The following is a 26525-nucleotide window of genomic DNA, read 5'->3' on the forward strand; positions in this document are numbered from 1 at the left end:
ACCATGGTAAACATTTCAACAATTTTTACTTCCGGGTGAATAAAAGTAAAAAAATTCAAAAATTAAAGGCTAATATCCACGTTTTTTGAGAAAATTTGTTTCGGCCATATATGAATAAATGATGATGTTCACCTTAGAAAACTCCAACATTATTATTATAATATGACAAAGAAATGATTATGTTATTATTCATATGCAATTTTTTATATATATATATAAAAAAATGCATACAAAAATTAGCATGAGATAGTAGGCTAAATTAGTAGTAAGATTAAAACAACATTGACGTGTGGAGTAGTGGGAAATTGACCTACATTTTTATGTTAATTCTACACACCGTTTGGCACGCTGCGTTCTCATCGTTGTAGCTGGCACCCGCGCCTATTGGTCGCGTAATCTATTTCTTCTTTTGCGTGCCTCGCGAGGTCTTTAGCTCTACAATATCCTATACATTAGTTGGCATTCTTGGCATTACACCGGTCACGTACTTGTAGGACAAGGTCATTTTTAAGTCGGGTCAAAATTTATTATGGGTTTGAATTTTTTACCATGATTAAGAACGCTCGTTTACTAAGCGATCAATTAGAACAAGAATTTTTTTGCTATTTCAAAGCTTATATTTTTGTTATTTTTTTTCCTTGACATAGAAAAAAAAATTAAAAAAAAAAAAAAAAAAAACTTTTTTATACTTTAAACTACTCTTACTATTCTATAAAGATAGCTTGGTTCCAGTGCTCCACCAATGCACGATTTTTCCAATTCTATCACAATGTTTAAAACATTAATCAATTATCACCAATATATATATTAGAATAAATATTGTCAATGCACTTATCTCGTGTACTTTGTTAAATTTATCTCAAAGTGTCTTTTAATACTCTGATTACCGAATGTTATTTTTTTTCAAAATTTACCTACACAAATTTGAAGATATAGTCATTACACATGTCTTTTGTAGACCATAATGGGATGATCTTAATTCTAGAGCTTAATATATATGGTATAATCTTTCTTAACCGTGTTAATGTCTTTTAATTTATTTACTAATGATCTTCTAATATAAATCCACTGATTCCTCAATATGATGCAACGAATGATCATCGTACAACAATGAATAACTTGAAGCTTCAATTCAAACCAATTGGCATTCGCTTATTGACTAAGATTAATTATTGTTATTGAAATGCTTAATGAATGATGATTATAAATACAATCATTTCTTTAGCACTTGTGAAATTTAAACTGGTAGTTGGTTAGGACTTTTTTGCAAGTCACCTTTTTCTAATCCCATTTTATTTTACTTTTGTAATTAGTGAGATCAACTTAATCTAGTAGTTGAGCACACTTATGCTCACCTTATTTTACTTATCTTGGAAAAAATAAATTCAAGTAAGGGTCTATAAATCTTAATAAAGGCTATCAAGATTTAATTCAATTAACAACTTAAATAAATTCAAAAAAATTTAATAATAGAAAATCAAGTTAATATAACACACCCAATTACTTAAAACATACACATCTATAATTATAAATGTTTGATTAATACTTGTATAATTAAACAGATGATTAAAGAATGCAATCAAGGCTCAATTATTCAAACATCAATATATTTAACATCTAATATGCTTATTAACTATTAGCTTAATCATTCATTCCGATTGACATGTATCATGGGAATAAGATTATGATAAGGATTGAGTTAGAACAAGAACAAATTAAAGGGAATATAAATATGTAATGATAAGATGATTATAAAATAGAGACCATATGATATGATTTTGTTGAATGCGTATGGTAGGAATGTTATTGACAAATTGTGTGACAAATAAACCTTATGATTCGAAACCTCTCAATCATGGCATGTGCCTTTGAATAATATGATGGTCTTTTTAGATTTTGTACTCCTATTTTGTGGCATCCTTCATGCTTTTGGTCCATTCATAAAATTCCATACTTCAATATGTTTCATATAGGTTTGTACTAGCTTAGCCTTTTTTTGTTGTTGTTTTTGTTTGGAAAAAACAGTGAAAATGGTTTTAATTAAACTTCGTTTAACCTACTCTTTCGGCTATTAAAATAATCTGTAGCTTGAAATACGATTAGAAACATATAGCACGTGTAAATTTAGCTATATATTTATCAACGATGGATAGTTATTTTGAAATAATTCTTTGAAATAAAAATAACGGTTCTTCTAATTATCATTACCTATATAGATTGCATGTTAAATTAAGGTATTTAAATGAATAGTTGGGTTTGTTTAGGGGCTATTAATCATTAAAGATGGTGTGCCAATTATTTATCGATAAGCACATAGATTATATTTTAACATATGCACACCAACAAACACCTTGTGTTGTGTCATAAGGTTGACAAAAAGCTAAATTCTCATCCATAAGAGCTTCTCATATCCAAGCTGTAACAACATATGATGTGGAAGTTGGGGCTTATAAATTACCAATCAGGCAATCATACATAAAAAGAATAATACTATTTGCATTTTGACAACTTTTTTAGTCAAACCACATAAGGTGCCAAAACTAGGCCTTTAATTAACAAAGATATATTTTGCATATTATTATATTAAAGTAATTTACAAAAGTTAAAGTTACACCTCCTAAAACATATTTCTTTGATTCGAATTTAGTTGTTACTTTATATTATTATCAGTTCAAATTAAACTATCAATGTGTTAAATTCATCACTTCAAATACCATTTTAATCTCTCAATTGACAAAAAGAGAAATAAAATTGAGGAAGTAGTAAATACTCTTAAATGAAGATTTGAAAGTAATTTACTTTTTTTAAGGAAAAAGAGGGAAATAGTGATACGCAAACGCGTAGAAAATAGAGGGCGGAGTGCAGCACAGCTAAAAACGGGCCGAAGAGTATGGGCCGGTTGGGCTGGGCTTTAAATGGGCTCCACAGCATATTGGTCGCCGACGATCCAGCCGTGCAAGACGTGACATGTGGACCCCCTACTCTTTCTATTCTGTCTTCAATTTAAGGACTCATCCTCATACAGTCATACTCATTCTTCCTAGTTCCTACACCTTTTACGATTTTACTACATACGTACTAGTAATTTATCATCTTTGCCTTTTTTTTTTTTTTTTTTTGGTAAACATTTTTGTTTAAAGATATATATTTCCTCCATTCTTTTTTACTTGACCCGCTTTGACTTTTACACTATTCATCACCCCTTTTTTGACCGTCTTTTGTGAATAATATGTGAGGAAAAACATATTCATGTAGGATCTTTTTGAATTCATCTCAATAAGTACTATCATAGTATATAACTTTTATAATTTTTGTTTATGTAGAATTATAGTTATTGATCATTAAACTTTTGCATTGACAAACGTGATAAAAGAAACAGGTCAAGTAAAAAAGAACAGAGCAAATATATGGTCTGTTCTCTTCAACTTAATTTCAGTTCATTTTAGTTCAATTTCAATCAGTTCAGCTTCTAATTTTCTTCCCTCATAAACCGTTCGTTTCAGTAAATCAAAACAAGCCCTATCTCTGATTTTTTTTTTTTTCCGTAAAAAAAAAAAAAAACAATATATTACATAGTATTATATAACTAAAGTAATAGGAAGTACATACAAATTAAAGTTATTGCTAAATACTAATGCATTCGTTCTATTCGATCTACTTGCATTATTTTTTGAGTTTTAGGTTACTTTTTTAATTTAAAAATAAAAATGTATTTTCTCAACATATACTTCATATATACTAAAGGTCTGTTCTCATTGACTGAACTGAACTGAACTAAACTTATTAGAGCTGGACAAAATTGAACTGAACTGAATTGAGCTGAAATCAATATTTTATGAGAGAAGGAAATAAGGAGCTGAACTAAACTGAACTTATTAGAGATGAATTGAAATGAACTGAAAATAATCTGATGAGAACAGAACCTAATAGTGTTGTTTGAGATCACCTTGAGAGACATCACTAACTAAATTAACGAACGGTTTTTCTTGAATAAAGAAAAACCCGAAGGTAGCTAATCTATACTGTCTGTGCTAATATCAATTAAGACAAGAGTTCGTTGGGAAATTTTATTTGTTGACCCATTGAAATTGTAGGTGTAGTAGTGTAATAATATGTTCTTTGTAACGCTTTGCATGCATGTTCATCTTCCATATATGGTTTCTCGTAAAAATTATCAAAATAATTCAATGTTACAATTAAATAAGTGTAATGGTCTACGGGCTATAGTATTTAGTAGTGCATTTAGTTATAGTCCTTTTGATTTAGTTAAAGACATTTAATACGGGTCACTAAGATGGGATTGAGAGAAAATGAGAGTACTTACCAATTTGCTATAATTTCTCAAGCATTGAATCATACTGAATTTATTTGTAATCTCTAATAAATTTCACATTCATAATTATAAATAAATTCTGAATGCGAGGGACCATCTTACATATTCTAATGTATAAAAAAAAATTACACTAAACAAATACGAGTATTATAGAAATAGATTGATATCAAATTTTAGGTATCACCCTAAATTAATGAATTTAACCAAAAGGTGCTTGACATCTACTGATCTAAACCAACTTTCCCATAGTGACAAAAATTGAAAATTGTAAAATGCGAGTAGTAAAACATAAACCCTTTTATATGATTCTATATATAGACACTCCACGGAGTCCACGCATTCACTTCATTATATTTTTCCATTTACCTAACGTCTTTGAGAGATCATTTGGATGGTTGCACTGTCCACTTAGCTTTTATCATTTAACACTCAATTTATTGGTTTACGTAGACACCCCCCATTCATAAATTCAAAGCAGCAACAAGTTTTTATGTGTTCGACTAGTAACTAGTCAAATATGTATTACACAACATATTATATGATCCCATGATACATTTCTCTTAGCTACTACCTCTTAATAAGTTTTTAGCACTGTATTAACTGCAAAAGACCAAACTATAGCATTTAAAAGAAACTAAAGGAGTATGAGATAAGAGGTTTGTGGGTCCGTTCTTAATAATAGAAAATTATTAATTAGTAAAAAAAAAATCAAAATTAGAATACACAGAAAGAAATTTGAAAAAGAAAAAAGTCATAACAAAAGAGAAGTATCATACGTTCACACTAGCAACTTCCTAGACGCGATATCTTTTATCAACAACTTTATTATCTTCAATTTTTTCCGTAAATGAAGCCTCAATGCAATTAAATAAATTGAGGACAAAGATTGGAATTAACATCTTTAGAGTTATATTATTTTACTAGTAACTTAGATTGCGTTATAACAACCGTATGATTACGTTAGGAATTGGGAATATAAAGGAAATGTAGCCTTTGATTATGCCAATATATGAAAATTATAAAATTATATCTTCTCATGGTTTCTCTTACGTACTTCGTGTGCTTTAGAGTTTAATCATCAATGCTTAATATGAAAGATTAAGAATGTTAATACCGTAATTAAAGCCATTGAAAAAGTTTGCTTGAGAAGAAAGATAGTATCTAAAATAGTTTGTCTTTTTTAATTTCTCTAGAGATCCTCTTAGATTTTACTTTAAAAGTAGCTCATCATATACCCCTACTACATAGTTTGGGAAAGATTATTTGTATATTTACATGCATGCATGGAAAAAAATACACACACACAATTTTTGATACTATCTTAGCTTAGAAAATCGCTTGTTTTTTAATCCTCATGGTTTGTTTTCATATACTATATAGTCAATGCTCTTATGCTCATCAATTTTTGTTGTTTACAAAAGTCGTCAGTTGTGATGGCATTTTTTTTCGACCTTTCATAATTGTTATTATCACATTATTATAAATTTAAATTGAAAATTGCGTCTAACTATGAGAAAATAAGTGAAAAATAATTATGAAACAAAGAGTGTAAGTTTTGAGATCAAACTTATTAGAGTTGTCAAGCTTTAAAAATCGAACTTCATACTTTGTCATCACTGTAATGTCACAATCTTTTGAACGTCTAGGTAGAGCAGAATAGAGTTCAACAGAGCGAATTTCAGTATAGTAGAGTAAGTGTTAGTAAAGAAGATTGAATTAGTCGAGCAGGACTCAACAAACTAGATTTCAGCTAAGCATAATATATAGCTCTAGAAAACAGGGCCTTAAGTTTATCTTAGAATTGAAGTTGAAACAAACAATTATAATCATAAAACTCACTTAGTATAATATGATCATCAAGCTATCTGTAAATTTAGGGTTTGTTCTCTTCAGCTTAATTTCATTTCAGTTCATCTCCAATCAGTTCAATATAGTTCGGTTCAGTTCAATTCATAATTTCTTTCTCCCATAAATAGTTCAGTAATTCAGAACAAGCCCTTAGCCCACAAATCAATTTTTAAAGGGGGTACAAATAGAAGCATATTGTCCATATAAATTTGTAATTGAAAAGCTTTTCAACCACCAGACACACTCACCAGTCATCACTCTTTCACTTGTACCCATTGAGTAGGGGGGTACTTTGGAATTTAGGAGCTGTTCATCTTAATTTCAGTTCAGTTTAATTTAGCTCCAATCAGTTGAGTTTAATTAGCTCCTAATTTCCTTCTCTCAAAAACAATTCATTTCAGCTATATTCAGTTTAGTGCAGCTCCAATCAATTCAGTTTAGTCTGACCCCAATCAGTTCAGTTGTTTTCAGTAAATCGGAACATGCCCTTAGACCTTGCCTGAATGCCAATGAGTTGATAATGTGTTTTTTTTTCCTAATAAATGACTACACTTTACTTTTCCTATTTTTAAACATGAGATTTTACAAATACGAAGTATAATAGCAAATAATGTATTATTGTATACGGAGTATATTTTATTGGTAAAATTGATTCAAGTTTAATGGATCAACATAAAAATACTTTAAGTTCCATCCTAAGACTTCTCCCAGCCAAGCACGCTTAACTTCGAAAAATCTTCGCATATGAGCTCCCTAAAAAGAAGATGCATTTTGTGGATATGAGTAGTATATGAAACGCTCCTTTAAAGCAATCATTAGGGGTAATACAAAGCATGAACTAATAACAGCAACATTGATAGGGAGAGTTCTCCCTTCTTTGAAGTTATGAGTAGTTCATAATTAACTAAATTGATGTGACTATCAAATAAATCTTATATTTCCATTAACAAAACAAATTTATAGAGCTTAAATAATTGTTTTCATTACCGTTCATTAGAGGTTAATAGTCATTAGTTAATTATTTCATTCATTAATAAATCATGTCTAAAATGCCACAATAAGTATAAAAATTACAAGCAAAAAATATCATTTATTGTACTCCAAACTATAAACTCCAACAGAGAGTTTCAGAGTCCCAAACTAATTTAAAAAATAAATAATTATTTAAAACTTAGCATTTTGCTAGGTACTTTGTATAATGATGTGCATTTGTATCTGCAGATTAAATAATTATTTACAACAAAAATTCATGGCACACTGATCACATTTTCTGACAATAATCATCCAAAAAAAGATGACTGTTTGTTTAAATTTTATTTATAAAAGTCATTTGGGTTAGGAGTACATGAAACTGCTATGAGTTGAGCATGTGAAATTGGCAGTGCACAGTCATGAAATCGCAATATATACATTCACGCAGGTGCAACACTATTTAAGAATATCACAACGTCAAATTTTCATTCTCCGAAACTATCCGTTTGTCACCTCTTAAGTAAATATCGCAACATCAAATTTTCATTCTCCGAAACCACTCCCAACATATATATCATTAAGCCATATATAGAGCACAATATTAAAAGTATTATCATTAATTTATATTTGCTATCCCTGAACGTGAGGAAATTAAAGGTAGAGGCAAACAAGTGGTGAAGTTATATACTCGTACATATTAAAAAAAATACACATACACAATTACACACAAAAATACTCATTAGAAAAAATGGTGAAAATATAATAAATACTCGTACTTTTGTAAGGGAAATTAAGGGGAGCGTGGCAAAAGGCAACGTTAGGAGAAAGGTTAATCATGTGAATTCAGTAGACGTTACTATTTACTAATACTGGCAATTCATTGACTCTACTCAGCTCCTTTCTTTTGACAATTGGCGCCTCTATTCTCTCAATTTTATCCATATTTTTTTTAATTATCTTTTCTTTTCTTTTAACGGGCAAATCATCCTTAAATGGGCTAATTTATTTGCTTTTTTATGTACTCCATCTGTTTCGAATGGTTTGACCTCATGCTGTATTGATGAGAGAGCTTATTGTTTGTGCTTAGTTGGTTTCGTAAAAAAAAAAAAAAAATGACAAAAAATGAGATATTTTTACCAATACATATGGTTGAAACATACACGTACTTTAGTTGTTTAGTAAAGAACTAATTTGTGAATTTGTTGTAATTAACCTAATAGAGTCCTCCGTGATTTGAACAAGTTTTGGTGGAAATTTTCATATGTCATGGCTGAAGGTTACTTTTTTATAGTGCAAACGAAGCAGCACAATCTTTGTTAGCTAGAGTAGCAAGTGTAAATACGCCCTTGAAGAGCTCTTTACAATTGTACTACTCCATTTACTATCTTTGTAATTTTTAAATTTTAGTATCTTGTGTCAAAGATATAAATTCGAGTATATTTTGAGTTAAACCGCATTATATGTTAAAATTCTAGATAACCTTTTTAGATTAACTAGCCTTTTGGCCCGTTCGATGCACGAGTTCATATTTAGGTTATTTCATATGTAGGTATGTTTTTCAATAGTTGAAACTTTTGATATGAAATACGAAGTAATTGTTTCATTGCTAAAACTTAAATGGAAAAAAAGAATGAGGGTAGAAATGGGGAAAAAGATAAAGGAATTTAGTTACATATATATACATGAAGATTATAGGATATGAAATGACATATTGGTTTAAGTTATATTTTAAGTCTATTAGTTGAAAAGACAATTTTAATATAATTCAATTCATATGTTTATGTGATGTATATTAATTGGTTCAACTTTATTTTATTATGATGGAAATGAAACACTTCATTTTCTTAATTGAATTTGCAAGTTATAGAATGTATAAAGACTTAAACAAAAAGATTAAAAGGGGTGACATGTGTCATATGTGGTAGTGAGTGACTTGTGATGACATGTGTCATATGAAAAATTATGGTTTGTGTTTTTAAATACTAAGTATAGATATAGATATATACCCTTAACTCTTTTCTTTTATGGAAGAATAAAATCCTTTTAATAAAGCAAGAAGCGCGAATTTTTGACAAAATATACTACTACATTGAAAATGAAATTTCAATGCTGAGAAATATTTAATAACGTGGTCCTTATCATTAGTAGACAAAGACTTCACTAATAAAATGATTATGATGATAATTACTGAAGCAAACAGAGTGATACATGCATTACAAACAAATACTAAGCCTCAATTCTAGGAATAAAACTCTTTAGACGCGTAAATTAAATAAAATTTGGCACTTATACAAGAAATTAGAAGAAAAATAATAAACCAAAAAAGAAAGAAAAAGATTTTTCTTTTTGAAAATGCTAACCAGCTAATTTCTTGGTGGACAAAGGTTTATTAGTTCTTGGAATGTTTCATTACCATCTCCGCTAGTTAGTAGTGATAAGACTAACAAACATGTATTATTGGCAATCATAATTCTAACAAATTCTCTATAATCATGTGATTAGTTTATTTTAGAACATTTTATTACGTGTTTGACTTATTATTACTATTATTAAGGATTATAAAAAATTACTATTCAACTCTACACTTTTTTTTATTTTTCATTTTTTCTAGCATCTAAACGTGAAAATTTCAGCCTTCGCATGCAATTATATGATTGGACAGTTTTTCACGACCAAATTGTTTTAGGGGGCCTAACTACATGATTCTTCTAACTTATTTCATGGAGTAAGCATTTCTAACCACAATTTTTTGTAAAACAAAAACAAATAATGTTCTTTTAGAATATAAAATTTGTCTAGTATTTTCCTCAAAAAATAATAAAATAAAATTTATCTAGCAAGATATTTTTAAAAATGACGAGCATAGTTAACTTATCCTTACGATGAAACCGATAATAAATTAGTAGAAATTATATATAAACAAACTGAATTTTCATAAAAATGCCACCTTTCTAAAAATTAAATTCTTTTCTTCTCCTTTCGGTTGGAAGGGGATTAGAGTTATGATTAGATTTTGTCTTAATATCTAGGTAGCTCAAGTTCATAATTCTACTAAAACATTTAAGTAATGTACTCATAATTCTACCTAATCAAATTTATCTAATTAAATTAAATGAAAAGGAACAATATTTTGTCTTCCTTCGGTTGGTCCAATATTATTTTATATATCTCATATTCCATACACCCTTAACTTCCAAGAGCTTTGAATACCAAAACCAAAGCTAAAGAAGAAAAGAATAAAGTCGCCAACCTTGTACTATAAATAAATATATATTATTAATTTAATTAAATTAGATATCAATGAAGTACCCTAAAAAAAACTACTCCCCCTAACAAACACGTCCTTAATTTTTTTTTTTTTTTATAAAAAAAAAAAAAAAGAAAGAAAATTCAAGTGGGCTTTGAGCTGTGATTTAGCTGGCCCTTGATGTAATATTTTCTCTCTCATCCTCACTAAATATACACATACAACTCTCCTCACATTTCCTACACTACCTACATTACATAGAAACCCCCAAATTTTCCCTTACATTAATAAAAAGGAAAATTCATTACTTGAAAACACAAAAACAAAAACCCTTCTCTTCTTCTTCACCTCACACTCCTAAATCAAAATCTCCTCTCTTTTTTTTTTTTCTCTCTTGTTTCTCTCACTAAAACAAGAAAACAAGAACAACCCACATTATTTTTTTCTTCTCAGATCTGACTGCTCATTACCAAAACCAAAATCAGTGAGAGAATTTGAGAGCAGCTCACTCTCTTTCCACACATCCTTGTAAAAAAAGGAAGACTGTTCATTTGATTCTATAATTTTATTCTGGGTTGTTTTATAGATGTCTCATATGAGATGATGAAGAAAACAACCCATATTTCAAACCCTTTGTTACTTTGTTCTTCTTATTTTGTTATCCTTCTAAACATTGTTTCTTTACTATCGGACACCTCCTCAGCTTTCATCGGACATGGGAGGCTCAGCGAAGCAGAGGTGAGGTACATTAGCCGACGGCAGCTTCTGTATTACAAGGATGAGTTTGGCGACAGGGGTGAGAAGGTAAGCGTCCCGCCTAACCTGAGTTTCGCCAACCCAAGGTTAAGGGACGCCTACATTGCTCTTCAAGCATGGAAGCAAGCCATCTTATCCGACCCATTTAACTACACGGCTAATTGGGTCGGATCCGACGTGTGTCATTACACAGGTATTTTCTGTGCTCCGGCGCCTGATGATCATAACATTGTGACAGTAGCCGGTATCGACTTAAACCACGCGGACATCGCTGGGTACCTCCCGGAGGAGCTGGGTCTCCTCCGTGACTTGGCGTTGTTTCACATCAACTCGAACCGATTCTGCGGGACTGTCCCGCAGAGGTTCCGCAACATGAGATTGTTGCACGAGATAGATCTGAGTAATAACCGCTTTGCTGGGAAGTTTCCGAGGGTTTTGCTATCTTTGCCCAGCTTGAAGTACCTAGATCTAAGGTTTAACGAATTTGAAGGTACTGTTCCACGAGAGTTGTTTGATAAAGATCTTGATGCTATTTTCATCAACCATAATCGGTTCCAGTTCGAGCTTCCGGATAACTTTGGGAACTCGCCGGTGTCCGTCATTGTTTTGGCGAACAACAAGTTTCATGGGTGTGTACCTGAGAGCTTGGTTCACATGGAGAATTTGAATGAGATTATTATGATGAATAATGGGTTTAGATCTTGCTTGCCGAGTGACATGGGTTTGTTGCAAAATCTCACTGTTTTTGATGTTAGTTTTAATGAGTTGATGGGTTCTTTGCCGGAGTCGATTGGTCAGATTACGACTTTGGAGCAGCTCGATGTGGCGCATAACATGTTCTCTGGGTACATTCCGGCTAGTATTTGTAAGTTGCCCAACTTGCAAAACTTTACATACTCTTACAACTTCTTTACCGGCGAGCCCCCGGCTTGCTTGCGCCTGCCTTCTACTAGTGATAGACGGAATTGCATTCCCAAACGGCCCGTCCAACGCTCTGCTTCTCAGTGCAGAGCGTTCTTATCACATCCTGTTGATTGTACCTCATTTGGTTGTGGCTCATCTACACCTTCACCTTATTTTCCAACTCCCTCTCCATTTTATCCTTCACCACCTGTTGTGGTTTATCCTTCACCACCTCTTATCTCGTCTCCCCCACCTCCCGTGTTTTCGCCCCCACCTCCACCACCTCCCGTGTACTCCCCACCACCGCCTCCACCTTCTCCACCACCGCCTTCACCTCCACCACCACCTCCACCAGTTTACTCACCACCTCCACCCCCACCCTCACCACCACCACCTTCACCACCACCACCCCCACCACCATCTCCACCCCCACCATCTCCACCACCGCCACCACCACCCTCCCCACCTCCACCTTCACCCCCACCTCCCTCTCCTTCACCGCCACCGCCTTATCTATACAATTCACCTCCCCCGCCCCCGCCATACGTTGAGCTTCCACCACCTCCAGCACCATTATCACCGCCGCCTTGTCCCGAACACCCTCCACCATTTATGCCACACCCTTCGCCGCCTTATGTATATGTATCACCACCCCCACCTTCGCCGCCACCAGCTCCAACCTATGAAGGTCCATTGCCACCAATCTTTGGATTGCCATATGCTTCACCTCCACCCCCACCTTTCTATTGATGATTCTTTTGTTGAGATGAAAATTCAAATTCTCTTTCCTCTAACTTCCCCTCTCTTGTTGAAAATCATGATCACATTCTTAGCTACTACCATTATTACTATCATCATCACATTTTACTATTTCGCTTCTTCAATTGGTGTTTTCTTTTGGGCAATAAAAGAGGTTGTTGTAAGCTTGTATCATAGCTTATATAGTCGTCTTGTATCAACGGCGATAACAACGACGGCGACGAGTCAACAAAGAAGTGAAAAACAAAGAGGAGGAACAAGTCTATATTCCACAAAATTCATTCATAAATTGTTATGGATAATCTGAGTTTGTCAAATAAAATTTGGTGCAGCGGAAGTTCAAAAAAAGAACCAAAAAATTCTCAAAAAAACAAAAAAAAATTAGAAATTGCAGGGGAAAAGTGTATGTATAGGCTTTTGTTATGCAAAAATTGAGGAAACAATCATAAATGTGGATGGATTAAGGGGAAAATTTGCAGCTATAACACTTATCCCTGGTGTTGCTGCTGCTGCTATGTGGGTTTGTTATTAATTTCTTTTTTTTCTTTCTTTTTTTTTTTTTTTTTTTTTAATTTATGATCATACCTTTTTTTTTTTTTTTTTAATTTCATTTTGATTCTCCATTTATAGTATAATTTTGGAACAATTTTTACTTTGTATTCATTTTTCAGAATTCATATCACTTTTGTCTCTCTTTTCTTTCATTTGTTAATTTATGTTCTTATAGTTCTTTTGAAATTGGATTGTTAATATGAAATGGGTATATATGTGATTGCTATGTATACAGAAGAGAATTGATTGATTCGATTTCGATATGGTTAACTCATATATGCATGATATTCTGCAGAATTTTGCAACTTTTAGATTATTGTTATAGTGCTACATTGTCAACCAGAAATTGAGCACAAAATTGGGTGCTCCATTTTAGTCCAAGAACTAAAGTCTACATCAAATTCCCAAGATTGGGAATCCACATGGGGTTGGTTATTTGGTGATCCAATTCTTTTCAACAACTTGGATCAATCCATTTTGTTCTAGGATTAGGACATTTGAGTACATTACATACTCTGCTAGTTGTTTACAGCTTTTCATGTTCGCGTCTAATTAGTGTAATTTTATTCAATTCATTCTCTTGAGTGATTACGATATGATTTAGGTGAATGATTAAGGGAGGAGTAACATGAAGGGTGTTAGTATAGAATTGTGATCCGGTGATCCATAATTTTCGACCGAGGCGAGCAATGGGAGAGAAATATAAGTAAGAAATGAAATACTAAACATATAGTAGTAGTAGTTCTGGATTAGAGTCAGAGGTATAAAGTATTTAGGTTAATTAATTAGATTAGTGTCACGAGATCCCACCATTATTTGTTCAAATTTCAAACTTGTGGTGAGTAGATAGTTGGCCTTGACACTTCTTGCTTCAACTATACACTTTAAACACCTCCTTGAATTTCGGGAAATTATGACCCCTAGAAAAGATACAGAGAACTATGGTGCACATTTTTATAAGAAATCTTGCCATTTTTTTATCTTTATTTCAAAGGGTTAATTATTCTCTTAAGTCTTCTTTTTAAAAAGGGTTTATCTCTGTTGATTATTCAATTACAAGTTAGGTTTGAAATTATTTACCGATTGAAACTTATTTTTACTTTTACGAGTTATACTTAATCTCACAGGGCCTTTATTTACTCAATGCTTTTGACTATTGTTAAAAGTAAAATAGAGGGTTAATTTTCTTATAATTTTTGTTAAATTGAAATTATTTTAACTCTTCTAAAGACAAATTATTTACTTCTACTTTTAGCTTCTTATACTTTGTCAATAAGAATACAAATATTCTTTAAAAAGTCATTAATTTACTCAATGCTTTTGAATGTTAATGAAAGTATGAATCTTGTTTTTATATATGAAGATGTATTGATTATTAAAGTAGGAAATGAAATAACGTGAAAGAGTTCACAAGTGGAGGTGTAAAAAGTCATTGCTTTCATGTTTTGTTGTGCTCTTTAGTCTTTAGGAGAGCATTATAAGGGATGGCTAGGTAGTGAAGGAGAAAAGCACAGTAGTACAAAGAAATATAATAAAGCAAACAAATGGTTTTCAACAATTTACCGACAATAGGGGATGGGAGTTTGAGAACTTAAAAATTTTCTTTTTCTTTTTTTTTTTTTCTTCTTTTTTGGGTAGGCTGATTGACGTCTTCTATTTGACACTTGTCATCAATCAGTTATAGAATAATAAACTATGGAGTAGCTAAAATGTCCTTTATAAATACACAAATTTTTAGGTAAAATAGCTGTATTGTGTACATATGGAGTATAAAATACAAAGAGTAATGTATATTAGGAGTATATAATTTCAAAACCATATGCAATAGGAGGAGTAGCCTCTTACCTTTATAAAATGTTTAACTCGTTTTTTTTTTAATGTAGGACATTTATATGTGTCGTTTGAGAAGTTTATATTTCAACAAGTTAATTACCACTTATTTTTACTGAAAACGATTTATCATGTATTATACATACATATGTACCAATACAACAATAACAAGTTAATTAAAATTTGAGAGGGTAGTTAATATGGGAGTCTTACTAGCTAGAATAAACCCCTCAAAAAAAAAAAAAAAAAAAAAAAAAAAAAAAAGCAAGAATAAACAATGGAAACAAAAAATGGCCGTTAAAAATGGAGCGGGCAAACGACGCACCACCTTATCTCTCGTGCAACTGATGATCTCTTTGAATAAGTCACTGCTGATCCCCACTAATTAAGGGGTAGTTGGATTTGCCATTCACTATTTCTACTTCTACTATTTTGCATGTGACCTCAATATTAATTTCTCCTTCAAGTGTCTTTTTCTTTGCTACAAAATATTAAAGTATAAAAGTAATAAACAATGAGTAAATCAAATTATATTACACGGCTATGCAACCCTCTCACAAGTCACAATATCAGATTAAGGGTCTGTTCTCATTTACTGAACTTAGCTGAACTGAACTGAACTGAACTGAATTGAGCTGAACTGAGCTGAACTGAACTGAATATTTATAAGTGAAGGAAATTAGGAGCTGAACTGAACTGAACTGAACTACACTGAACTGAGCTGAACTGAACTGAACTGAACTGAGCTGAACTGAACTGAACTACACTGAACTGAGCTGAACTGAGCTGAACTGAACTGAACTGAATTTCAACGTAAGAGAACAAACCCTAATAAGAGAATTTTAAGAAATTAATCCAAATGATCGAAAATTAATTTTAAAATATGGTAAAAAAAAAAAAAGTGTGTAAATAGTGCTAAATTAAAAAAATGTCAATTAATTAAAAAATAGAGGTAGTATGGAGTATTATACAAGGGTTGTGTAAGATATTACTGCCTATTTGCATTTCATTTTCCTAATCTTTCGTACAAAGTTTGTGTAAAGTTGCACTAACGGTTCCAAGCCGGCATTGGCCAGAAAATTGTGCCAAAAAAAACAAAGAAAATAACGTATTATTATCTGATTTAATTATTTTTTTGAAAGAAACGCATTAGATAACTGAAACCACATGCATTTTTAATTTGCAGGTGTCGCTTTTTCACATACTAGAATGATAAGATAATAAGGCTTTTATTTTAATTTTCCAAATGACTTGAGATTGAACATGACTTTGTTATCATTCCTAATCATTTGTCTATATTTGATGTTAACGATCTCCGATGTGAACCTTCCTTTGCAAAGGGTGATACGATAGTTATCTTATAAGTTGCATGAAAAAAGTTTTTACATATTTATTTTTTGGAGTAGCAAAATTAATAATATGGATTTAGAAATTTAAAATATGTTGAGCCTATAAGAAAATCCACATGTGAGTGAAAGAGTTGTCCCACATTAAAAAAAAGTGTAAAAAGTAAAAAAAAAAAGGAATATTGGGACGGGTCTGTATCCCACATTGAAGAAAAGAAAAAGTCGTATCAACTTTATAAAGGTAAGGGGCTACTCCCCTCATTGTCATATAGTTTTGAGGTGGGACCTCCTTCCTTGGTTGTATAAAGTGGACACTCGTGACGAGTGTGGCCCAAGCCTGTTTATCAAAATATTATCTTACATGAGGAAATTACAATACTCATACAGTCATACTCAATACTAAAATGTTTCATTAATTTTTTTTTACCCTTGGCGCATTAATATATAATGTGTCAAAACCAAAGTTAAATTTGCATTATTATGTTCTTAGGAACACCTAATTAGATGTTTCAAAGACTAAAAGACTATTTCCGATATACATATGCTCGTCTAGGTATACTTTTTGCTCAATATGACCATACCATATTTGTAAATTTATAGCTAAAATGCACTCTATGAAAGTTAAAACAAAGTCCCTAATTGATTACAAATAACAATTAGAACTTTTTTGTAATGTAGACATATTCCCCCGGCCCAAAATATAAGAAGTACAAACCTAATTTTAATATACTCCGTATTATTTTTGATCTCATAGACTTTTAAATTTTTAATCTCTCAAACGTATTCAAAACCCTATGTATTTGCATATTTTTCCTACTTTAATTTCCATCTCTTATTTCACTTTTTAAAAAAAAAAAGAAAAAAAAAAAAGAGTTGACCGATGTACCAATTGAATGTGAAGAACCGTACAATGAGTTTAAAGACGAAATGAAAGTTGACCGATATGAAGTAGCACATAATGTCCATGATTCAATTCAGTTGTTCTTGTACTTACTCAAGGTTAAATGCAACCTCTTTCAGTAAACGAATCCTAGGAGTTAATGAAAACATTCAATGATATGATGATGGTTATTATGCTCACAAATAATTGATTCAAAACTACATAAAAAAAAAAAGTACAACTTTTATTTTTCGTTAATACTCTATCTTGATTATAAACCAATCTTCATGTGATTTGCTTATTGATCAATGTGAGTATTATGTACGTATTTCACAAGTTCACAGACATCACAGTGAAAAATAAAGCAAAAAGTTTGTATGTAATTCAAAATGGCTATTAAGGTATATTCTCTTCAGCTTTATTCCAGTTCAGTTCAATTCAGCCCAATCAGTTCACAGTCCAGTTTCTAATTTTCTTCTCTCATAAAATATTCAGTTTAGTAAATCAGAACAAACCCTTAATTATTATTTGGTTTGAAGGTTAAAACCGTTAAATAAACATCATTTGTTATTTGATCTATGATAGTGGAGTCTTTTTATAATCTTATTAGTTTCTCTCTATCTTCAAGATGTTATAAATAAATATAAAACAATACAATATATCATGCCTAATGACAAAGTAAGTTTATAATCAAACTATGCTTACTTTACAATTAGAGTGAGTTTCCTCGGCTCACCATTAAATAGACCCCACACCATATATACACGGAAAAATTGACTCTATGATGTATTCATTTGGATTGAGTTTATTGTTTTTGAGTTTTCTTTTCAAAATAGCTCATTTATTTTCCATTAGTAGCCTCTCTTGAACATTTTCCCATAGACAAAAAAATCCATCTGTCTAGTGTAGAAAAAACTAAACGAAAAAAGGGCCCCTTAAAACATAGCTTATCACATGGGTTGTTAGATTATTTCTCAACTTAAATTTTAATATCATAGAGTATATATGATGATGTTTGTATAATCATACAATATATTGAAAAATGATGCACATATTTATACAATATAGTTTGTTTTTGGTATAAAATAATTTGACTTTTTTTGTTCCAACGCATCACAAAAAAATTGATTACTACTACTGTATATCATTGATACTGTGTAGTCATGTAACGTAGCTACTTTCATACATTAAATTTGTAGGCTCATCTTACAGCCTGTTAGTGTGAGTTAGTTCGAATAATTTAATGCTCTTTTTTTGTAATTGGTGATGCTCATGCTATTGACGTCAACTTATGTTTGGTCATGTACTAACCACTTTATTCATCACTTTGCATTTACCATTTTCCATTTACCACTATTCATATTTTAGAACCTCATTATCTATTTTAACCATATACTATACATTTACTACTGGTAATATAATAACTGTTATGCTTTGAATTTGTTGTTTTGGGCATCATACACCAAGGTGGTTTGTAGTCTTTGATGAAGAAGTAAATTAAAGCACCTGTGAATACTGAATAACGGTCTGTTCTCATTGACTGAACTCAGCCAAACTGAACTAAAATAAATATTTTATAAGAGAATATAATTAGGAGCTGAACTGAAATGAATATTTTGTAAGAGAAGGAAATTAGGAAATGAATATTTTCAATATAAAAAGGGTAATGTACTCTCTCTATTTGGTAATTAACATATCAAATTGGAAAATGTTTGTTAGATCATAAACATCTTTTTTATGGTTAGTGAGCTGTTGTGGTGACTACAATCATGGATTTAAGTTCCATAATTCCATAAAGGTCAAGGATATAGTCGAGGATGTAACACTACAGTAAAAATAGGAAAATGATATAGACAACCTCAAGAGCTCTCCACATATAAGGAACTAATAAAAGTAGAAAAATAACAAATATACAACATTTATTACTTCGGTTTAAGCGTACGTGATCATATACTGTGTATCATGTAGTCCTAAACTAATATTGTACTTTACAGAGATTATATATATCATTACCCTAATAAAATCTTTGAAGTATAAATAACTTAATAGATATTCTTTAGAATAAAGATCCATGAACTCGAGACATCAAATTATGCATAAATATTTCTATGATGTCAACTTATCCCATAGAGTATTACCAAATTTTTTGTTGCTAGAATTGTGAAGACAACGTTGTCAACCGTAGAGTGTGCTTCTAGAAATGTGCAACTTATTTAGTAGCTAGACTAGTTCCATACTCCCATACCAAGGCTATTATAGAGTCATAGTTTCCACTTTCCATAAAATAGTCTATACGACTAGACCCACCAAATCTACCAAGTTGTTACGTATTGTATTGTTCAACATTCAAGTTTTAGCATAACTTAAAATAATATGCTATCTATCAACCAACCATTCGTATTTTTCGATCAGATTATATGAATTTTGCAAACTCCCAAACAACTACCTAAGTTAGCTAGCTTAACTCACATGCACGAGGAAAATTACCTAGAATTTAGCTCATTAATCTCCTAATTAGGGTGTAAAATAATGCTAATTAAATTGTTTGGACTTGTAGGAATGTCAATGGCCGGTTGTGAAAATTAGAGGCCAATGCATACTGCATACATTATACGTTATTGCATGCATAATTGTTACATAAGTACATAGAAATAAGACTAATTATAGTAGCATCTATAATGTGAACAAAAATATATTAATTGTCTAATTGAGTCCGAATTTATTTAATTAGTGATCAAACATGCATGATTAATTATTATAGTAGTTTAGAGAGATCATAAGTCAAAGAAGACTATTAGGGGACTTGAATTAAGAGGTGGATCGAAGTGAATATTCCAATGTCATAGTGATTGGTATTTTTGAGTTTTTGGATTTTCCCATTCGAAGTTTCAAATGAGATCAGATGACAAGGATTTTCAATGGTATTAAAAAAAAAATTAAAAAAAATAAATAAAAAATTAAAAAAATTATATTCTATTTCCTCTATCCCTAAGAAAATCCTTATTTAACGCTTTAAACCATTACAGTCTGAACTCCAAACAGTAAAAGTAATTAGAAATAGAGGGAATATCATGTTATTTTGATAGCAATTAGGAAGTAGATTTCAAAAAAGACAGATTTATACATACACATATCCTCCAAAACTTGTCTCAATTCTCTCAAAGGTATATATATATAGGGAAAAAAAATTAATTTCGTTAAAAAGTGAGAAATTGTCCTGAAATGTTAATAATGGTCCTACAAATAGAAGGCAATTTCGATAATGCCCCTCCAATGTTTAGTCAACTCTAAGGTGAGTTTCTAAGGTGTGATTAATTAGTGAAAGTAACCTAAATAAAAGAAATGACTACCTATTTATAAGGGTAATAATGTAGTATATACTACAGTGGATTCAAGGTCGTCATTGCACTAATGTATCCATCTTAAAGTTTATATAATTAGAGCATCTTACAATATTATTGGTTGGTAAAAGGTGAGATTAAGAAATTTGTTTAAGTTGGATTAGTATTAATAATACGTAAAAAGGTGCGGAGGTAAGGGCTTAATTTGCGGAGTCCACATGGCCCACCTTTACTACTACTCCTTTCGGTCATCCTCATATTCGCCATTTCCTTGTTTGCCTTATTTTGCATGTAATAATAACGGTGAAGTATGTGAAATGTGTTCCCTCAAAAAAAAAAAAAAAAAAAAAGGTATGTGAAAAATGTACAATACGGGGTGTTTCTATTTTATTTTATTTTATTTTTGGCTAAATTTAATAATTTAAAATTTAATTAGGTGGTAAGATTGAACTTAATTTCTAAGATTCTAAAAAAAGATTGAACTTAATTTCTCTTTATGTTTACACCGTATTGAACTTAATTAATCATCATAAAGGTGATGATTATCCATTAATACATCCTAATGTCATATACTATTCACCTTAAATCATTTATTTCAAGTCTATAGAAATCTAGATAAGATAAGTTTAGGAAAAACAAGTTACGATAATAGTTATCTAAGTTCAAATTGTAGCTATGGATGATTCACCTGATTTTTATTTTATCAAAGCTTATTTCATCTTATTTAATCTTATTATACAAACTCTTAAGTAGACCTGGTTTACACTAGTTTATTCTGGACCACTAACATTAGAGACACTATGATTGAACTTGTTTTATTGATTAAAAAAAGATCACAATAAAAATAAAGGTTATTTATGTTGAAATAAAATTCATTTTGGTGTTATAAAAGTTATACAAGGTTAATTATTTTTTATTTTTTATGAAATTTTTTATGTATTGGTCAATATGTTAAAATTAAGGTCACTATGTTTAACGTAACATCGTACTTCAGATACACAATAATATCAAAGGCCGCTCAAGTTTTAAACTTTTAATAAAGGCTATCATGTTAAAATTAAGGTTACTATGTTCAATATAAAATCAGTTGCGTGCATATAAACCTTAAATCTACAATAGTATTGTTGTGAATCAGGTATACCGTCTACACAAGATTTTTCCACCGTATTAAAACTTATTTTGGTTGTATGTAATTAAAACTTGAATATTAAAGTCAAGTGAATGGCTAGAACACACTAAATTATCCAAAAGAGCCAAAGCTGCATGAATACTAAATATAAAATGATGTCTATATAAGAACTACTATGAATTTTTATATTGATCTCAACGTACCCTAGAAGAGGATAAAAGTATTGTAGATTAAAATATACTACGTACCACATGAATTTTATATTTGTATTTGTTTGATTGTAATAGATATAATAGATTAAAATCATAGACATTCTATCTTAACACTTGAAGTATCTGAATTTATTGCAACTTCTGAAATCTTATTTATAAGAAGTATGAATGAAATAAGCATATCATAAAATTCACACACGTATTGCTTAAAATATACTCCAAGTCTATGATTTATCGCAACTTCTTTGGAAAACAGCATAGTTTGTTTAACATTCAGTGATTCATGACTTATTTGTTTACCTCTTCAACGGCCTTTAAAATTTGTCAAGAGGATATGATGCCATCATGCCATTTCGGATCACATAATTGGCATATTAAATTTTCATTATAGACACACAAGATTGTTACATATAAAACCTCTACGGCACATTTTCACTTGATTACATATAGTCTTAAAACTATTATAAATAACATACACTGTTTGGGTCCAATTTATGTCAATTGGGTCCGGTCTAAAAATGATTCAATTTCAAGCCCATGGTCAAAGGTTCAACCTTTCAATCCATGTCAAGTCAAGTCAAGGGTCCGGTCAACGTGGCAAGCCCACTTGGCTCCAAGCCCATTTCTCCTTATTGTGCTAACTGCTAAGGTATAAAAGCCTTCACTTCTCTTACATTGCATCCATTCACTTCTCTTACATTGCATTCATTCACAAATAGCCTCAAGCAATTAATACTCTTGCATAGCATTTTCTCTCTCTACATTGTACTGACTTCGGTATCGGAGGGACCTTCCTCGGCACAACCCCCGAGGCTAGTTTACGTGTGTTTGCTGTGCAGGAAGCCCTCGGCCCATCATCACTTGGATCGAGTTCAGCCTTCGGCCCACTTCAAAGGACCTTACCGAAGGTCCCATTGTTTTACCCGAAACATGCACTATGACAAATCCAATAATTAAATAATATATTACGAATTTTTGGCTTGGTATTTGCGATTAGACACTTTGAGAGTAAGGGTAGAAGGGTAAGGGATCTCCAGCCTCAAAGTATTTGCAGTTTAGACACTTTAATTGTAAGGGTAGAAGGGTAAGGGATCTTCAACCTCAAAGTATTTGCGGTTTAGACACTTTAAGAGTAAGGGTAGAAGGGTAAGGGATCTCCAGCCTCAAAGTATTTGCAGTTTAGACACTTTGTGAGTAAGGGGAAAAAGGTAAGGAATCTCAAGCCTCAAAGTGTTTCTAATAGGGTTCAATCCTTATCACTAAACCAAATTTAACTTGATAATACATCTCTTTTCATCTTATACGAAGTATATTGGTAAAAAAAAATCCCGATAAAAGTCGTGTATGTAAGTAGTATACAAAGTGAAAGTGACTTACAACTAATACGAGTTGGACAAAGCTCAAGGATCTGTTTGAATCTGCCTTGTTTTAGGCTTTTAGCAGCCTTATTCTGGGCTAGAAATCAACGAACAAATTTGCATAATGGGCCATACATAGTGAGATGCTCTTTCTTCATATCAGCTCAGATTTGAAAGAAAGGCCTATTAAAAAGCAATTTATGACCCAAATTTTAAAAACAGTTTTGTTTGGGCCCAAAGATCTTTTTAAGTTCATTTTTCATGTTCTCCATTTTTGCAATATGTTCCGATATTTGTCAAGAGTATTTAATTTAAATGCTCGAAGGATCATCTTTAGGATTCATAGGATCGTGTTCGCGTTATTATATAAGAGCCAAGGTTTGGTGCATTTATTTGGATATGTGTGATAGAGTATAAAACATATTCTTGAGCTTCAACCATCAACTTAAGCTTTTGGTTGAGTAGGTCCGTTAACATGGTATCAGAGTCAACATGATATAGAGTTCACGGGTTCGAATCTCATCCACCCCTCTTTTAAAGTGGAATTAATTCGCGCCGGGTATGAGAGGGCCTGTGCTGCATCCACATTTCAAGCCCAAAGGGCCTTTCATGTGAGGGGGAGTGATAGAGTATAAAACATATTCCTGAGCCTCAACCATCATATCAGCTTAAGCTTTTGGTTGAGTTGGTCCTCTAACAATGTGTATTAACAATTTGATACTCATTGGTCCGGTCCATCGAGCAAAACTCTCCAAGATCCGCCACTGGGTACATGACAAACTCTTGGGCCGGACAACCTACCTTAGACATAGAGGCTCAACCTAGTTACATAATTCATAAACCACCTTACCTTGATGAAATGTAACCTAATGGAAGCTGATCGAACCCGTATAAGGTCCCTCTTCCTGGTTCTATAACTCTATAAGAGAGAATTAGTCCTATTGGACTAGGCGTATAAAAATTTACATAACTCGTGAAACTGAAAATCACTATATAATGAATAGCTAATCAAATGTTTATAACTTAATGCATTCTTGAGACGCATAGGCTAACAAGATTACCATAAATAATAATACCTCAGATTCTCAATACACGCAACAAATTCTCTATAACATTTTACTATTTCTAAACACTAATATTAAAGCAATTTATTTTCCATATAAGGATATAACCTACCCCAACCCATCCAATTAAGTAGGGGAGTTTGCATCTAGAGAAAATGAAGTTGGTACGGTGATGTTGCCCTAGCACTAAAATTTCATGCCAATAATATAGTATATGCTTTTCATATGATTGTTGGATGTGCTTTAATAATAGCTCCTAATAGTGCTTGTTATGGCCAACTTATCGTCACCAACAAAATCCAAGTAGCGTAGCTACATTAGAATCACAAGAACTATGTATTATTTTTCCTTTTCCTATCTTAACCCCTTTTTGATCAAGATAATGAATAGCTACCGTACGCATTCTTTTCTCAAATAACGTAGTTGACTTGATTTTGATGCCCTTTTTAGTCCATAGCATATAAAGTCATGACGCATATTGTAGGTTTGATCTCAACCAGTAAAATAACATACATACGTTTCATGTGTGCTAGCTAGCTAGCTAGGACTCAAGTAATACCACAATAATGGATTCGTATATATATGCGACTTTTCCTAGTCCCGAAACAATAATCTGTTATAATAATTAATAACCCATATGCGAGTTGAGAGTACTTGTCTGCACTAATGAAAAATAAAGAGGAAGCTAGGATGACATAATTATAAGCCTAATAGACAACTTCTTCGATAACAAATTATCTTAGCTAGGATCGATGATAAATACTTGTTATGGCCTGTTCTAATACGATTATTTTCAGTTCAGTTCAATTAAGCTCTAATAAGTTCAATTTAGTTCAGTTTAGTTCAATTCAGCTCTAATAAGTTTAGTTCAGTTTCTAATTTCCTTCTCTTATAAAATATTCAGTTCAGTTCAGTTCTGTTCTGTTCAGCTCTAATAAGTTCAGTTCAATTCAGTTCGCTCTAATAAGCTCTATTCAGTTAAGCTCTAATAAGTCCAGTTCAGTTCAGCTCAGTTCAACCAATGAGAACATGCCCTTAGTCTAGCTTGTAGAGTATGTGGTCAAAATCTCTTCTGGTGTGTAATATAATGTGTTTAAATTAGCGCAACAAAGATTTATCAGTGTTGTTAACGCGTTGATCTAACTCGATTTTCAAGAAGGGTGTAAACTAGCTTGAAGCTTAGAACATAATCTTACAAAAATCAGTAACATAAATATTCATGTGTCTGTTTTCAGACACATACAAAACATACAAGATTATGTTACAGTAATTTTATAATGTATCGGGGGAAGTATGTAGCAATGTAATATTTTAGTTTGTGTATTGGAATACGTATATATACATATACTCTGTACTTTACGATCAATCATTAATATTCATGCACGTTAATTATTTAGGACTAGTAATAAAAAGGCAAGTAAAATATACGTCATTCATGATCAACTAAGCAACTAGTTTCTGAATAGTAAACATCTATCTTCAATCCTCATCCTTTCTTTAATTTAGTGCAAGGGAAACTATGCCGTTTAAGCTTTTCTTGTACACAATTATTGACTCAGCAAGTTACAATAGAAGAAATAAAGAGATACACGTATAATTTTTATGTTAATTTGTTTTGCGATTTTTTAGCTAGGAAGCTTAATTAACCCTACACTTATAATAATTGACATATGTAGGTTTGCCTCGCCACGCAAGAGTTTGTAAGCTTGTATAAATGTGCTTATGATATGATCAATAATAAGCTAAGCTTTACATGCCACCTTAAACTTAATAATCTTGATTAATTAATATCATTAATTAGTATCGCTTTGCCCTTATTAAATTCAATTAAGTTTTACAATGAATGAAAGTGAAGCTAAGGTCAAGTTTTCTATAATGTGATTAATGATGTATTATCATAAACAATTCTTTAATTTAGAAGCTTTGATGACTAATAATGCTCCTTGGATCGGAACTCTTAATAATGATAACTCCATGATCTAGCTTAGAGCTAGT

The 26525-nt window shown here is 31.6% G+C and overlaps 1 pseudogene; it reads left to right on the forward strand.

The window, feature by feature from the left end:
- Positions 1 to 10582: 10582 nt before the first annotated feature.
- LOC145635586 (leucine-rich repeat extensin-like protein 4 pseudogene) lies at positions 10583 to 13522 on the forward strand (annotated as a pseudogene).
- Positions 13523 to 26525: the final 13003 nt, after the last annotated feature.

Source organism: Chenopodium album, chromosome 6 (assembly GCF_948465745.1).
Source record: "Chenopodium album chromosome 6, dcCheAlbu1.1, whole genome shotgun sequence".
Classification (NCBI taxonomy): Eukaryota; Viridiplantae; Streptophyta; class Magnoliopsida; order Caryophyllales; family Amaranthaceae; genus Chenopodium; species Chenopodium album.